This window comes from Monodon monoceros, unplaced genomic scaffold (genome assembly GCF_005190385.1).
Source record: "Monodon monoceros isolate NGI ecotype Baffin Bay Population unplaced genomic scaffold, NGI_Narwhal_1 Super_Scaffold_18, whole genome shotgun sequence".
NCBI classification, from domain to species: Eukaryota; Metazoa; Chordata; class Mammalia; order Artiodactyla; family Monodontidae; genus Monodon; species Monodon monoceros.
Window position 1 is genome coordinate 45,868,633 of NW_021703774.1, and position 7,325 is coordinate 45,875,957.

Sequence of the window (7,325 nt, forward strand, 5' to 3'; positions counted from 1 at the left end):
TCAGGTGAAGATAGGATTCCTCTTATATGAGGTAAAGCCCATCCTTCCCATCTAGCCCCCCATACCCAATTTAAGCCATCTTTACATTGTGATACTAGTTTTAAAAGGAAGAGAGAAAAAGAAAAAGGACACATAATACATAAGATTTAAACTAGAATTTTCTTATTATAAAGACAATTTTAAAAAGAAATATTTCCGGGGCTTCCCTGGTGGCGCAGTGTTTGAGAATCCTCCTGCCAATGCAGCGGGCATGGGCTCGAGCCCTGGTCCGGGAAGATCCCAGATGCTGCGGAGCAACTAAGCCCGTGCGCCACAACTACTGAGCCTGCGCTCTACAGCCCACAAGCCACAACTACTGAGCCCGTGTGCCACAACTACTGAAGCCTGTGCGCTTAGAGCCCATGCTCCACAACAAGAGAAGCCACTGCAATGAGAAGCCCACGCACCGCAATGAAGAGTAGCCCCCGCTCGCCACAACTAGAGAAACTCCGCACGCAGCAACCAAGACCAACGCAGCAAAAATAAATAAATAAAATAAACAAACTTATGAAAAAAAAATATTTCCAAAAGTTAGGAGCAAAGTCGAACCCCTCCCCCACCCAAAATCTTCCCATCAAAAGAACAGAAAACTTCACATCTCAAAAATTGTATTATTCTGCTAACCAGATGTGGAACGCATCCTACTGTACAGAACAGAGGGATAAATAATCTTTTATACACAGATGAAATGGCTTTATTGTGGGAACTCAGAATGTCTTTAATAAGTTGTTGACCGATAGTGGTTAAATACTGTTAGAAAGGGTAATTCTTTCAAAACCAAAGTTATTATTGGTAGTTTTCTCCCAACATTTAATCGCATTATAGTTCATTACCTCATTCAATTACTTGGATATATAGTGCAACAATTTTTTGGAGGATGTGCCTAGAAATTTTATTGTTCAAAATTAGAAGTTCACAGCTCTTTGAGCAAAACTCTCTTTGGGGTATGGTAATACCAGCTTTAAATTTTTTTCTCATTGAATTTGTTATGGTCCTCATAAAGAGCTCAAGGGCCTCCATCTCTAGTTTATATATGCATTTGAACAAATATTAAATTACTTCGTCCTTCCACCCAAGTTTTGTTTATTGTAACAACCAAATTAAAGCAAGATTTTAAAAACCTCATCCATAATTATACTACACTAAAATGACTTTTCTTTTATCAGAACTCCCTCTCCTGGTCCTAATCATTCTTTTATTTTAATGGACATCTTTTATTGAAGTACAGTTTACATGCAAGAAACACACAAATTCCAGGGTATAGTTCAGTAGTTCATATCACGAAGTGCACACACTTCTGTAATCACTACCCAGGTCCAGAAATAGAATATTGCCCTAACCTAAAAGCTCCATCATGTCCCCTGACAATCAGTATCCCTCCCTTCTCCCCAAATGTAGCTTCTATCCTTACTTCTGTCACCATAGATTAGTTTTGCTTGTTTTCGAATGCTATTTAAATTAAATCACACAGTATGTGTTTTGTGTGGGGGTGGCTTCTTTGATCAATATTGTGTTCTTGATATGAATCCATCATGTATGTAGCAATAGTTCACTATTTTTCTTTGTTGTGTCATATTATATTGTATAAATAAACTGTAATTTGTTCATTCTATAATTGGTGGACATTTCAGTCATTTTCAATCGGGGCTATTATGAATAATGTTACCATCAAAATTTTTGTCCTTTGGAAATACACACACTTTTGTGAATACAGACCTAGAAATGGAATTCCTGGGTCATAGGATTAGGCATATATTCAAATTTAGTAGATATCACCAAACCGTTTTCCAAACTAGTTGTGCCAATATTCCCTCCCACCAACTGTGTATGAGGGTTGTAGTTGCACCATATCCTCAGGAATACTTGGTATTGTCAGTCTTTTTAATCTATTCTAGGCTAACATTATTATGGTATTGGTGCAGAGCTTGAGAGCCTCTCATTCTGGTTTGTATATGTATTTGAACAAATGATGACTTACTTGTATCATTGGGTGTGTAGTATTGAACTGTGGCTTTAATTTCTAATTCCTTGATTACTGATTAGACCAACACCTTTTTCATATATTTATTAGCGATTTGGGTATTCTTTTTTGTACATTTTTTCTTTTTTTGCTCATTTTTCTGTTGAGTTGACTGTCTTCTTCCTATTGATATTCTTTATACATTTGAATATAGGCCCCTTTTCTGGTTCTATGTGTTGCAAATATCTTCCTTCACTCTGGTTTGTTAGTAGTGTCTCTCCTTTTTAAACTTTTATTATCAAAAATACAAATATAAATAAAAGTGGAGAGAATTACACAGTGAAACCCCAGCTTCAAAAAAGATTTTTTGATTTAAGACCGATCTTATTTCAGCTATATTTCCTCATTTCTCCCCAACCCCACTTCCATCACCACTTAATTATTTTGAAGCAAATTCACAGATACTATACTATTTTTTTCTTCCAGTTTTATTAAGATAAAAATGATATAGAGCACTATATAAGTTTAAGGTGTACAGCGTAATGATTTGACTTATACCCACAATAAGTTGAGTGAATATCCAACATCTCATATAGATACAAAATGAAAAAAATAGAAAAAAAAACATGTTTTCTTTGTGACGAGAACTCAGGATTTTTCTCTTAACAACTTTCATTATAACATACAGCAGGGTTAATTATATTATTAATTATGTTGTATTTAGATGCTCTTATGATGGGTGCATATATACTTACAATTATTATATCTTCTTGGATTGATCTCTTTATTATTTTGTAATGTCTTTCTTTGTCTCTTGTTACACTCTTTGTTTTAAAGTCTCTTTTGTCTTATGTAAGTATTGCTACCCCAGCTTTCTCCTTATTTCCATTTTCATGGAATGCCTTTTTCCATACTCTCACTTTCAGTCTGTGTGTTTCTTTAGATCTACAGTGAGTCTCTTATAGGCAGCACATATCTTGTGTTTGTATCTTGGTCTTATGTTTGTATGCATCCAGCCACTCTGTATTTGACTGGAGCATTTAGTCCTTTTCATTTAAAATATTGATAGGTATGTGCTTATTGCCATTTTGTTAATTATTTTGGGGTTGTTTTGTAGTTCTTTGTTGTTCCTTTCTTCTTCTTTTGCTCTCTTCCCTTGTGATTGGATGACTATCTTTAGTGTTATGTTTAGATTCATTTCTCTTTCTTTGTGTATCTAGTATAGATTTTTTGTTTTGTTTTGTTTTTTGCGGTACACGGGCCTCTCACTGTTGTGGCCTCTCCTGTCACAGAGCATAGGCTCCGGACACGCAGGCTCAGCGGCCATGGCTCACGGGCCCAGCCACTCCGCGGCATGTGGGATCTTCCCGAACCAGGGCACGAACCCGTGTCCCCTGCATTGGCAGGCGGACTCTCAACCACTGCGCCACCAGGGAAACCCTAGTATAGATTTTTGTTTTGTGGTTACCAAGAAGTATATATATACTGACCTATGTACGTATACATACATGATTATTTTTAGTTGCTGATCTCTTAAGTTTAATGCATTTTAACAACCGTGCATATTTACTCCCCTCCCCATGTTTTTCTGTGACATCATGTTCTACATCCTTTTATTTTAATGTATCCCTTACCTACTTCTTGTGGATATAGATGATTTTACTACCTTTATCTTTTCATTTATTAACCTTGTACATTGTTGGTTTACTAACTTTATTGTGTATTTGCCTTTACCAATGAGAATTTTCTTTTCCTAATTTTCATATTTCTAGTTGTGGGCTTTTCTTTTCTGACTAGAGAATTCCCTTTAACATTTCTTCTTCATGGTGCTGAACTCTTTTAGCTTTTGCTTATCTGTAAAACTTTTGATCTCTCCTTCAAATCTGAATGAAAGCCTTGATGGGTAGAGTATTTCTGGTCATAGATTTTTCCATTTCATTCCTTTATATCATGCCACTCCCTTCTGGCCTACAGAGTTTTGGGTGAAAAGTCAGCTCATAGCCTTATGGGAGTTCCCTTGTACATAACTTGTTGATTTTCCCTTGCTGCTTTTAATATTCTCTCTTTATTTTTAATTTTTGCCATGTATATATATATTGTGTCCAATTTTTTGGACATAATGTCCTAGTGTGGTCCTCTTTGGGTTGATCCTGTTTAGGACTCTGTGCTTCCTGGACCTGAATATCTGTTTCCTTTCCCAGGTTAGGGAAGTTTTCAGTTATCATGTCTTCAAATATGCTTTCCACACCTTTCTCTCTCTCTTTTCCTTCTGGGACCCTTTAATGCAAATGTTGGTATGTTTGATGTTGTCTCTGGGGTCTCTTAAATTGTCCTCATTAACAATTTTTTTTTTTCTCTTCAGCTTCAGTGATTTCCACTACTCTATCTTACAGTTCGCTGATCCATTCCTCTGTATCATCTAATCTACTGTTGATTCCTTCTACTGTATTTCTTATTTCAATTATTGTATCCTTCAGCTCTGTTTGGTTCTTTATATTTTCTAACTCTTTGTTAAAAACTTCTAACTTCTCACTTTATTCATCCATTCTTCTCCTGAGTTCTTTGTTTCTTTGAGCATCTTTGTGACCATTATCTTGAACTCTTTATCAGGTAGATTGCTTATCTTCATTTCACTTAGTTATTCTGGGATTTTATCTTGTTCCTTGTTTGGAACATACTCCTCTGTCACCTCATTTTGCCTAATTCACTGTTTTTATTTCTATGTGTTTAGTAGATTGGTTATGTTTCCTGACCTTGACGAAGTGACCTTTTGTAGAAAACATCCTGTGCTTCCCAGCAGCATACTCCCCTCTGGTCACCAGAGGTATATGCTCTAGGTGTGCCCCTGTGTGGGCTGCATGGACCCTTCTGTTGTAGGGGCAGACTACTGTGGGTGGTGTGGTAGGTGTGACTGGCCCCTGGTTTGTTTGGTTGTCAGACTCTGCCTTATATGGAGACTGTCAGATGCTGGTAATCGGGGCCAGGTCTCACCATGGATGGTTGAGGGGATGAGGTTCCTAGATCTAGCATCAGCTTGCAGGTGGGTGAGGCTAGTTTCTCTTACAGCTGGCCGCAGGGTCCAGGGTGCCCCAAAGCTGGTGTCAGCTCACTGGTAAGTGGGGCCAGATACTGGGGCAACTAGCTGAGAGGCCCAAGGTGTCTTGGAGCTAGTGCCATCCCACTATTGGGTAAAGCCAGGTCCTGGGATTTCTGCCTGCAGGGCCCTGGGGGTCCCAGAGTTGGTCTCAGCCTGCTGCTTGGTGGGGCCAGTTCCCAAAGGCTGGCTGCGGGGCCCTGAGTGTCCCAGGGCTAGTTCTGGTGCACTGGCGGGCAGGGCTGGGTCCTGGGCCCTCTGTTGGACAGGACTGGGTCCTGGGACTGCTGCAGGGTCAAGGGGGTCCTAAGGAAGCAGGCCTGCTGGGGGTGGGGCTGTGTTCCTGCCCAGCCAGCTGCTTGGCTTTAGGCCTGCTGGTGCTGGTGCCAACAGGCTGGTGCGGGGATGTGCCAGCCCCAGCACTAAGAAACTAGAGAGAGGAGTCCAAAATGGTGCTTGCCAGTACCAGCGTCTTTGTAACAGAATGAGATCCCCAAAATGGCTGCTGCCAGTGTTTATGTCCCTAGGGTGAGCTCCAGCTGCCTCCTGCCTCTCCAGGTTGCTCTTCAGGATCAACACGTGGGTCTGATTCAGGATCTTTTCAAATTACTGCTTCTGCCCTGAGTCTCAGAGTGTGAGATTTTTGTGTGCACCCCTTTTTTTGGGGGGGCTACATTGGGTCTTTGTTGCTCTGCTCAAGCTTTCTCTAGCTGCGGCGAGCGGGGGCTACTCACTGTAGTGGCTTCTCTTGTTGCGGAGCATGGGCTCTAGGAGAGTGGGCTTCAGTCGTTGTGGCACACAGACTCAGTAGTTGTGGCTCGTGGACTCTAGAGCGCAGCCTCAGTAGTTGTGGCGCACGGGCTTAGTTGCTTCGCAGCATGTGGGATCTTCCCAGACCAGGGCTTGAACCCGTGTCCCCTGCATTGGCAGGCGGATTCTTAACCACTGCACCACCAGGGAAGCCCTGTGCGCACCCTTTAAGAGTGGAGTCTCTATTTCCCACAGCCCTCTGGCTCTCCCGAAATTAAGTGCTTTCAAAGTCAAATGTTCTGTGGGCTAGTCTTCCTGGTGCAGGACCCCCAGGCTGGGAAAGCCCAATATGGGTCTCAGAACCCTCACTTCTTGGGGAGAACCTCTACATTGTAATTATCCTCCTATTTGTGGGTTGCCACTCAGGGGTATGTGTTTTGACTATACTGTGTCTCCACCCCTCCTACCAGTCTTATTGTGGTTCCTTCTTTATATCTTTAGTTGTATAAGATCTTTTCTGCCAGTCTTCAGGTCTTCCTCATCAATAGCTACTCTGTAAATAGGTGTAACTGTGGTACGCCCTTGCGGGGAGGTGAACTCAGGGTCTTCCTATTCCACCATCTTGGCTACTCCCCCACTATACTATTTCATTTAATGCTGTCCTTTGATGAAAGAAATTCTTCATTTTAATATAACCTAATTTTGAAGTTTAGGATTAGTGTTGTTTCGGGAATTCCCTAGCAGTTCAGTGGTTAGGACTTGGCGCTTTCACTGCTGTGGCCCAGGTTCAATCCCTGGCCAGGGAACTAAGATCCCTCAAGCAATACAGTGTGGCAAAAAAAAAAAAAAAAAAAAGTGTTGTTTGTACACTCATTTAAAAAAATCTCTAACCATGAAATTTTTAAAAATAATTTAAAAATCTTTAAAGTTATTAACATATCTTCCTATGTTACGATCTGGAAATTTTGTTTTATCTTTCACATTTAAATCTTTAATGCACCTGGAATTGATTTTTGTATATGGTATGATACAGAGGTCAAGATATATTTTTTCATATGGCTGCCCTATTGCTTAAACACTAATAATGGAAAGACTATTCTTTCCCACATTACTCTGCACCATGGCCTTTATCACTAATCAAGTGCCCAATAATCTGATTCAGGTTTCTGTAATCTGTTTTATTGTAGCTCTGTAGTAAGTCTTGATAACCAGAAGTGTAGGTTCTCCAGCACTTTTTTTTTTTTTTTTTTGGCCTCGTGGCATTTGGGATCTTAATTCCCTGACCAGGGATCTAACCCGTGACCCCTGCAGTGGAAGCATGGAGTCTTAACCACTGGACTGCCAAGAGAAGTCCTCACTTTTTTTTTTTCCTTCAAGACCATTATTTGATTATTCTTGTCCTTTACTTTTCCAAACAATTTAAAAATTGCTTGTCAATTTTCAACAAAACTTGTACCTAGAATTTTGCTTGTGATTGCATTC